The sequence below is a fragment of the Myxocyprinus asiaticus genome, chromosome 23 (assembly GCF_019703515.2).
Source record: "Myxocyprinus asiaticus isolate MX2 ecotype Aquarium Trade chromosome 23, UBuf_Myxa_2, whole genome shotgun sequence".
Lineage (NCBI taxonomy): Eukaryota > Metazoa > Chordata > Actinopteri > Cypriniformes > Catostomidae > Myxocyprinus > Myxocyprinus asiaticus.
Window position 1 is genome coordinate 36,770,924 of NC_059366.1, and position 8,956 is coordinate 36,779,879.

Consider the following 8,956-nt stretch of genomic DNA (forward strand, 5'->3'; position numbering starts at 1 on the left):
TTGCTACTGCACAGCTATCAACCACCCTCCATCGATATTCTTTCAGTGGTTTCAATACAATATTCTTTAAATTTTTCCCATTCAGCTTTAGCAAAACACCATCTTTCTATTACATATTTGTCCTGTACATACATATCAAAATTCATAGAGCATAATATCGGAAAGTGATCACCCCCTATGTTAGTATCATTCTTTACATTCCATTCACATAAATTACTGATATTTCCAGAGACTAAAGTAAGATCTAAACATGAAACTGTATTTCTTGTAACATTCACTCTGGTACCTCTTCCATCATTAAGACAAACAAGTGATCTCTCCTCGATTAGTTCTTCAACTATTTCTCCATTTGTGTCTGTATGATCACTTCCCCATAGAGTATTATGAGCATTAAAGTCTCAACACCATATTTCTCTTCTGTCAACACTTTCTGAGATCACATGAAAAATTTGCATTGACAGCTTCTTGCAAGAATTGTAGAAACTGACTAATTTGATATCTCCTCTGAGACTACATATTTCTATTACTATACATTCATACTCATTTGGGACATTTACTCTTCTATATGCTAGAGTATCCTTAATAAATGTTACACATCCTCCACCTTATTTTCCAATTCTGTCACATCTAATAGAGCTGTAACCTGGTATTACAATTCCAAGTGTGGTCTTAACCATGTTTCTTGTAAACAAATAACATCAGGTATAACTTTCATATCAGCTACAACCTTCTTGAACTCTTGTCCATTAACAATTAATCTTCTTGCATTCCATTGGAGGATATGGAAACCCATGAGGAAGCTAATTGCCTTGAGACAGTCCATCATAATTAGAAGGGTTCAACATCTCATGAATCAGTTCAGTTGTAACTTCTTTAATCCCTAGTATCTCTATAGCTGCCTCTACAATTGTCTTGATTCTATCACTTTTTTCTTTTGTTGTATTGCCACATTCTCAGTCTTACATATGAAAGTAACAAAGCTGATTTTATCCACAATCAGTGTATCCTCATTAATCTTCTGTATATATGGATTTGTTTCTGTTTGTCTCTGGTTTGGTGTGAGAGGCAGAACCTATATATGTTGTCTATTCTCAGACTCTCTTGCACTATTTACCATAAATGTAGCACTGGATTTGGCTAGCTCATTTTCCTTCACTTTTTAAACTGCATTGGCATAAGATACCTGGTGTGTTATTTTATATTTCTGCACCTCTCTAGCTTGCCTTTGAAAAGGACATCATCCAAAAGCAGCACTGTGTTCACCGCCACAGTTGCAGCATCTGATTTTTGCTTCTTGACCACATTTTCCATATTCATGTTCACCTCCACATCTTGCACATATTTGCTTTCCTTTACATTGTCCTGCAGTGTGTCCCATTCTTTGACACTTGAAATATCGTAGTGGTGCTGGGATAAATTCTCTGACATCATAATTCAAATATCCCATTCTTACTCTTTTGGGCATAACATTCTCAAACTCAAGGACTACTGACAAGCTATCAGTTTTCACACCATTTCTTTGCGTTTGTAGTTACTACCTTTCCGCCTTTTGCTTCCTGGATTATCTCATCCATCTTCATTGCCAAAGGTACATCATAAATGACACCTCTAAGCTTTGCTGCATACCCTGGGATATGAGCACTGATCCTTTCTCCATTCAGTGTTTTCGCTCTGAAAAACGTATCTCTTTGCAGTTGATCTTTAGCAAAAATCAAAAGCCTCCTGTTACTTAAATATTTAGCGAACCTGATTTTGCCCATTTCTTTCTCAATTGTTTTCATCAGTTTAAGTGGGTGAAAATGCCCTCCTTCTTTTTTAAATGTTATCATCACTTTCCATTCAATTTTTTTTCATCCTCTATCCTCACACTTGTCTTTGTAGCCTTCACTTTTTGGCCATGTCACCCACCTCCAAACTGGAGGTTGAACTTCCAGAACTATCATTCCTATCTTTCCTCTTTCTAGTTACATCCTGCCATGACATACTTTCGCTATCTCCGTCCGTAGCATCACCCATGATAGTTACATTCACGGTACAGTTGTTGCTAATCTGCCAAATCTAACTCCGCTTTCTAAACTCTCTACCACCTGTCGCCACTCAGATTTCGCTCACTACACCGACACAGCCACGCCGCTTCGAACGAAACCTGCTACTGTTTCCTTGGAAGCAAAATGTCAAAAATCTTTGGCTCCCAGAACATTTCCAGAACAGAGATTTAAAAGGATAGTTCACGCAAAAATAAAAATGTTCTCATCATTTACACACCCGCGTGCCATTCCAGATGTGTATGATTTTCTTTCTTCTGCTGAACACAAACAAAGTTTCTTAGAAGAATATCTCAGCTCTGTATGTCCATACACCGCAAGCGAATGGTGGTCAGAACTTAGAAGCTCCAAAAAGGACATAAAAGCAGCATAAAAGTAATCCATATGACTCCAGTGGTTAAATCCATGTCTTCTCAAGTAGTATGATAGGTGTTAGTGAGAAACAGATCAAAATCTAGGATATATTTTATTATTTGCCCATATCAATTGCCTATATATACACTACCAGTCAAAAGTTTTGAAACACTTACTCATTCTTTATTATAATTTTATTTTTCACATTTTAGAATAATAGTAAAGTCATCAAAACTATGGAATAACATAAATGGAACTATGGGAATTATGTTGTGACTAAAAAAGTTTTAATGATTTAAAGATCATGAGAAACATTTCAGTCAAGTGTTTCAAAACTTTTGACCGGTAGTGTGTGTGTATACATATATATATATATATATATATATATATATATATATATATATATATATATATATATATATATATATATATATATATATGTCTTATTCCTACACCATTACAAAATTATCTTTGAGTATATTAAGCATAAACCTAAACTAATTTATGCAATTTAGCTTCTCAGGTAATTTTTTTAATCGTTTTTATGATAATTTTGTAGATCCTTAAAAGTTAGATTTTTTTCTTGGATGAAAAACAAAGATATGCTAGTGAATATGAAAAATATTTTTGCAGTGTAAAAGTCTTTGACATCAGCCTTTTTTTAAATAAATAAAATGTGCAGTATGAAAGCTTATCTGTTGTCTTGGATGGTATTTTCATAATATTTTACAGTACGATGGGATTGTCATTGCATTTTATGAAGGGATTCCTGGCAAATGGGGCAGTCAGCACATTTTATGCCCATTGTGTGCAGTGTTGCTTTGCAGTGGTACATTCGACTACTGAATTAGGGTTGCTCTGATACCAAAATTTTGGCTTTGGTACGATACCAGCCCTTATACCTCGGTATCGATACTAAATTGATAATTAGGCAACAAATAAAAACCTCAGATTTTGGATGAAATTACAAAGAAAATGACTTGATTAAAAGAACTGCATAAAGTCTTACAGATTCTGGGTTTTCCGTTTAACTTTTTCTGGATTCCATGTTAAATGTTTTAATTAAATCTTTTGATCAATACATGCAGCTTTAATCAAATGAAAATATAATAATAAATTTTTAAGAAACTAATTAATGTACAACAAAACATAACAAATGTCATTTTTGGTAAAATAAAGTGCTGCACAACAGAGCTTTACAGTATTGCTGAAAACATTAATGAAAAATAAAATAAGATTACCTCAGGCACACTATGGCTGAATCACAATATGCTGATATTCAGTACACTTTTGTGATATTGCTTATAGATGATAATAACCATAATAATCATAATATAACCGTTTAATATTATACTACTGTTATTATTGCTATTGTATTATTGCTAATTTTTGAATATTCAATTTGTATAAATTATTAAATGAATAATTAATACAATAAATTAAAAAATAATACTTTATAAATGATTTTATTTTTTTTGTCTTCAATTTTAACAGAGCTTTCAGCTTAGCGGGACTTTTATTTTGACAGACGTTTGACTTCTTCCTTTTTTGATGGGTTAATTACATCAAACTTCCCATTAATGCTGTAAACTCCCATCGCGACTCGCGAGCAAAAATCTCGGAGTTGCAGGATGGAGATTTGAGTGTTCACAACCTTTTATACACTAAACACACTGCATGAAAATCAAGCACCAGTAGTGTGTGTGAAGTATAGGTCTCTGTAGAAAAGTAATGGGTGTTTTCAAATCTGTGGGCATTTTCAAACCGGGATGGGCGTTTCTAAACTATCCAATGAAAATAAGGAATCTCAGTGTTTTGAAAATGCCCAATGATTGGGATAAGCAATTTTTGTTCTTCAGAGATATTTTATTTATTTATTTTTTTTAATTAAAAAAAAAAAAAAAAAAAAAAAATATATATATATATATATATATATATATATATATATATATATATATATATATATATATATATATATATATAACAAACAATACAAATACAATACAACATTTCAAATGCTAGGGGAGGTATAAACAATTAAAGAGTGTACATGCTTGTAAAATTCGAATAGTTTTTTGTTTCTTCGAGGGCAATATTGACTCAATATAATGCTTCACTTCATTTTTAAATACTATAAAACATGTTTTTTCCCTGAAAATGTACATTTATGAATGTGAAATTTAGCCATTAAAATAAAAAAATTTAATAAAATAAGTGCAGGTTTGTTTATCTTTGGAGTTTACAATAATACCTTAAAGAACATCTTTCCACTGTAATGTAAAATTTTCATCAACATTTCCCACAATAAAATCAAGTACATTTTGCCAAAAAAAAAAAAAAAAAAAGACACATAAGGGCAGTGCCAAAATAAATGAACAGCTGTCTCTGGCTTCTGCTTGCAAAAGCTACAACTTTCATCTATATCTTTTTTAAACTTGGTTAAATAATGTTTAGCAGGGTATATTCTGTGAAGGAGTTTAAAAGATACTTTTTTAACCTTGTTTGTTAAGAGATAGCGACTGGGCAGAAGCCAGACTTTTTTCCAGTCAACATCACTCACAAACTGACTCCAATATGCAATTACATTTGGTCTCGAAACAACATCCTTCTGGAAAAGAGCTCTTATTGATCTATTATAATTATTACAATGACAGGAGAAACATATTTTACCTACAAGGGAATGATTTGGTGAGAGGGGTGGGAGATGCTGGTAATCTAATCTTTTTTGCTGTTTAAACAACATACATATTTTAGAAGAAATTGCACCAAAGACAGTTGCAAATTCCCTTGGTGGTATGGGAATATTATATTTTGCCATGAATTCCTTATAAGTAAAAAGAAGGCCATCTGAATTAAATAATTGGTCCACCAAAACAATATCATTTCTAAACCAATTTTCAAAGAAAATAGTCTTTTTTTAAAAAATAGAATGTCCTTCTATTCCAGATAAAGTATTGGTGAGGTGAAAAGTTGTTTGTAAAAAAAAACTCCATGCTAGAAAGGCTTGACGATGAAATGCAGAAAGTTTCACAGGTATTTTGTTAATATCAAGATTGCAAACAAGGAAGAAATTTATACCACCAAGACTAGATAAAATATGGAGGGGAATAATATTCCAAAAAGATACTGGATACTTAAGCTGTCTAATCCAGTTGATTTTAAATGTATTGTTTAATGTAGCGAAGTTCAGGAAATTGAGACCACCATTTTCATATGAGTTCATTAAGATCGTTTTTCTTATATAATGTATCCTGTTTTTCCAAACAAAATCAAAGAGCATCTTATCAATCTCCTTTGATATTTTATAATCAACCTGAAGAGCCATAGCTGTATAAGTTAATCGATATATACCTTCTGCTTTGGAAATCAAAACTCTCCCTCTTAATGACAAGTCTCTTAAAAGCCATTGATTAAACTTCCACTGAGTTTTTTGGATAATAAGATTAAAATTTAATGAACTTCTATTCTGTTGATTCTTATTTATTGTAATTCCCAGGTATTTGACTTCTGTTTTGACTGGAAAGTTACAATAAGATGCCACTGAACATTCTTTGACCGCCATAAGTTCACACTTCTTTACATTCAAATAAACACCAGATGCTTTAGAAAACTCTTCTATTACTTTAATTGCGATGGGTATTTGGTTATCATTTTGAAGAAAGAGGGTGGATTCATCTGCTAATTGTGTTATAACTAGTTCTCTATCAATAATAGTCATACCTTTAATCGTACTGGCTTTAATATAATTCGCAAGGAGTTGACTTATTATCAAAAATACATATGGAGAGACAGGGCAACCCTGCCTAATCCCTCTAGACAAATTAAACCTACTAGATGTGCCAAACAACAATTTAATTGAACTGTTGCTGTTCTTATAAAGAGTTTTAATTGCCCTAGTGAAGAAATTTCCAAAACCAAATTTTATAAGTGACTCAAAAATAAACTGATGCTCTACAGAGTCAAAGGCCTTACAGAAATCAAAAAAAAGAATAAACCCATTATCTACATTAAATTCAGGATAATCCAAAATATCTAAAAATAATCTTATGTTGTTTGTAATATGCCTATTCCTCATGAAGCCAGATTGTGTTTCTTCGATAAGTGAATCTAGTACAGCTTTGAGTCTTTTAGCGAATATCAGGGCAAATACTTTATAATCATTGTTCAGTAAACTAATTGGACGCCAGTTATCAAGTTCTTCAGAGATATACATTTCTTTTGTGCTGCGTTTGTGTGTGCGCATGCGTGCGTCTGTCTCTCTCTCTCTCTCTCTCTCTCTCTCTCTCTGGCACTTCTCCTTCATTCAGTATCATGCAGCGAATGGGACTGTACATTATTTATTTAAATGACACCCTTCTGCTTTTTAATAATCACACTTGTCCATTTATTATTATTTTATTTTTTTAATTGTCAATGATTTCATCTCCAAAATTTCACATCTCATCAGACTTTGCTAATGTCAACATACTGTAAAATGGTACCGAAATGAACAAGATAATATAGTACCGTTTTTGGTATCGCAATATTTTCCATCCTTCTTCATTGTGAAGATGACTCAGCTGAGGTTGTACTTCCTTTGCCAGCTGAGGAAGGTCAACTTGCCACAGGAGCTGCTGACCGTCATTCTACTCGGCCGTCATTGAGTCTGTCCTGTGTACATCTATAACTGTCTGGTTTGGTTCAGCAACCAAATCAGACAGAAGGAAACTACAACGGACAGTCGGGACTGCTGAGAGGATTACTGGTGCCCCCCTGCCCACCTTCCAAGACCTGTACGTCTCCAGAGTGAGGAAACATGCAGGTAGAAACACTCTGGACCCCACACACCCTGCCCACTCACTTTTTGAACTGTTGCTCTATGGCCGGCACTACAGAGCACTCAGCGCCAGGACAACCAGGCATAAGAACATTATGGTTTTTACCCTCAGGCCATTTACCACATGAACAATTAAACTGCCTTCAGGACACCCATAGTGCAATAATGTATAAATATAATGTACATATGTAAATTCACTCATATTTAATTCAATAACTGTACATACCCCTACCTATATATATACAGGGTTGGGAGGGTTACTTTTGAAATGTATTCCACTACAGATTTCAGAATACATGCTGTAAAATGTAATTTGTAACGTATTCCGTTTGATTACTCAAGGTCAGTAATGTATTCTAAATACTTTGGATTACTTCTTCAGCACTGGTAGATTTTTTCACTTGTTTTGACAATAAAAACTCTGGCAGTACAGTAAGACAAAATACACACGTTAAAAATACATTCTCTGAAAAACCTAAATATCTTATGCAGTGTTGTTTCTAAAAAAAGATAAATCTAACTGATCTTGTTTGAAGGATTTTTAGATATTTTTACAGGAAAACAATACAATAATTATTATCAAGAATAAGATTTTTGCCCTAATATCAAAGATCTTACTAGAAAAAAAGAAATTATGATCCAACATGAATTTTCTTGATAAAAAGATACGATCGTGCCTGGTAACATGTGCATGTAAAATGGCTAGAAATAGCATTTTAGCTTAGCGTAAAGCTGACAATTTACACAAGGTTTATTTCTATTTCTTCTGCTCCAAACTTACTTCAAACGTACTTCTCTGTCTGCTCGTATGAATGTAACACATCATAAGAAAGTGTTTCACCGCTGTTTAAATGCACTTTGGATCGTATCATTCATATGTATAAATGTTTTCCATCTGAAAGGACTAAATATTTTATGAAATAAATGACAATAAAATGCAAAGTAATCTCTTCAGTAATCAAAACACTTTTTGAATGTAACTGTATTCTAATTACCAGTGATTTAAATTGTAACTGTAGTGGAATACAGTTACTTATATTTTGTATTTTAAATACGTAATCCCGTTACTCCCCAACCTTGTATATATATATATACACACACACACTGGTGGCCAAAAGTTTGGAATAATGTACAGATTTTGCTCTTATGGAAAGAAATTGGTACTTTTATTCACCAAGTCGCATTCAACTGATCACAATGTATAGTCATTAAAATGTAAAAAAAAAAAGAATTCTCATCAAAAAATCCTCCACGTGCAGCAATGACAGCTTTGCAGATCCTTGGCATTCTAGCTGTCAGTTTGTCCAGATACTCAGGTGACATTTCACCCCACGCTTCCTGTAGCACTTGCCATAGATGTGGCTGTCTTGTCAGGCACTTCTCACGCACCTTACAGTCTAGCTGATCCCAAAAGCTCAATTGGGTTAAGATCCATAACACTCTTTACCAATTATCTGCTGTCCAATGTCTGTGTTTCTTTGCCCACTCTAACATTTTCTTTTTGTTTTTCTGTTTCAAAAGTGGCTTTTTCTTTGCAATTCTTCCCATAAGGCCTGAACCCCTGAGTCTTCTCTTTACTGTTGTACATGAAACTGGTGTTGAGCGGGTAGAATTCAATGAAGCTGTCAGCTGAGGACATTTGAGGTGTCTATTTCTCAAACTAGACACTCTGATGTACTTATCCTCCTGTTTAGTTGTACATCTAGCCTTCCACATCTCATTCTGTCCTTGTTAGAGCCAG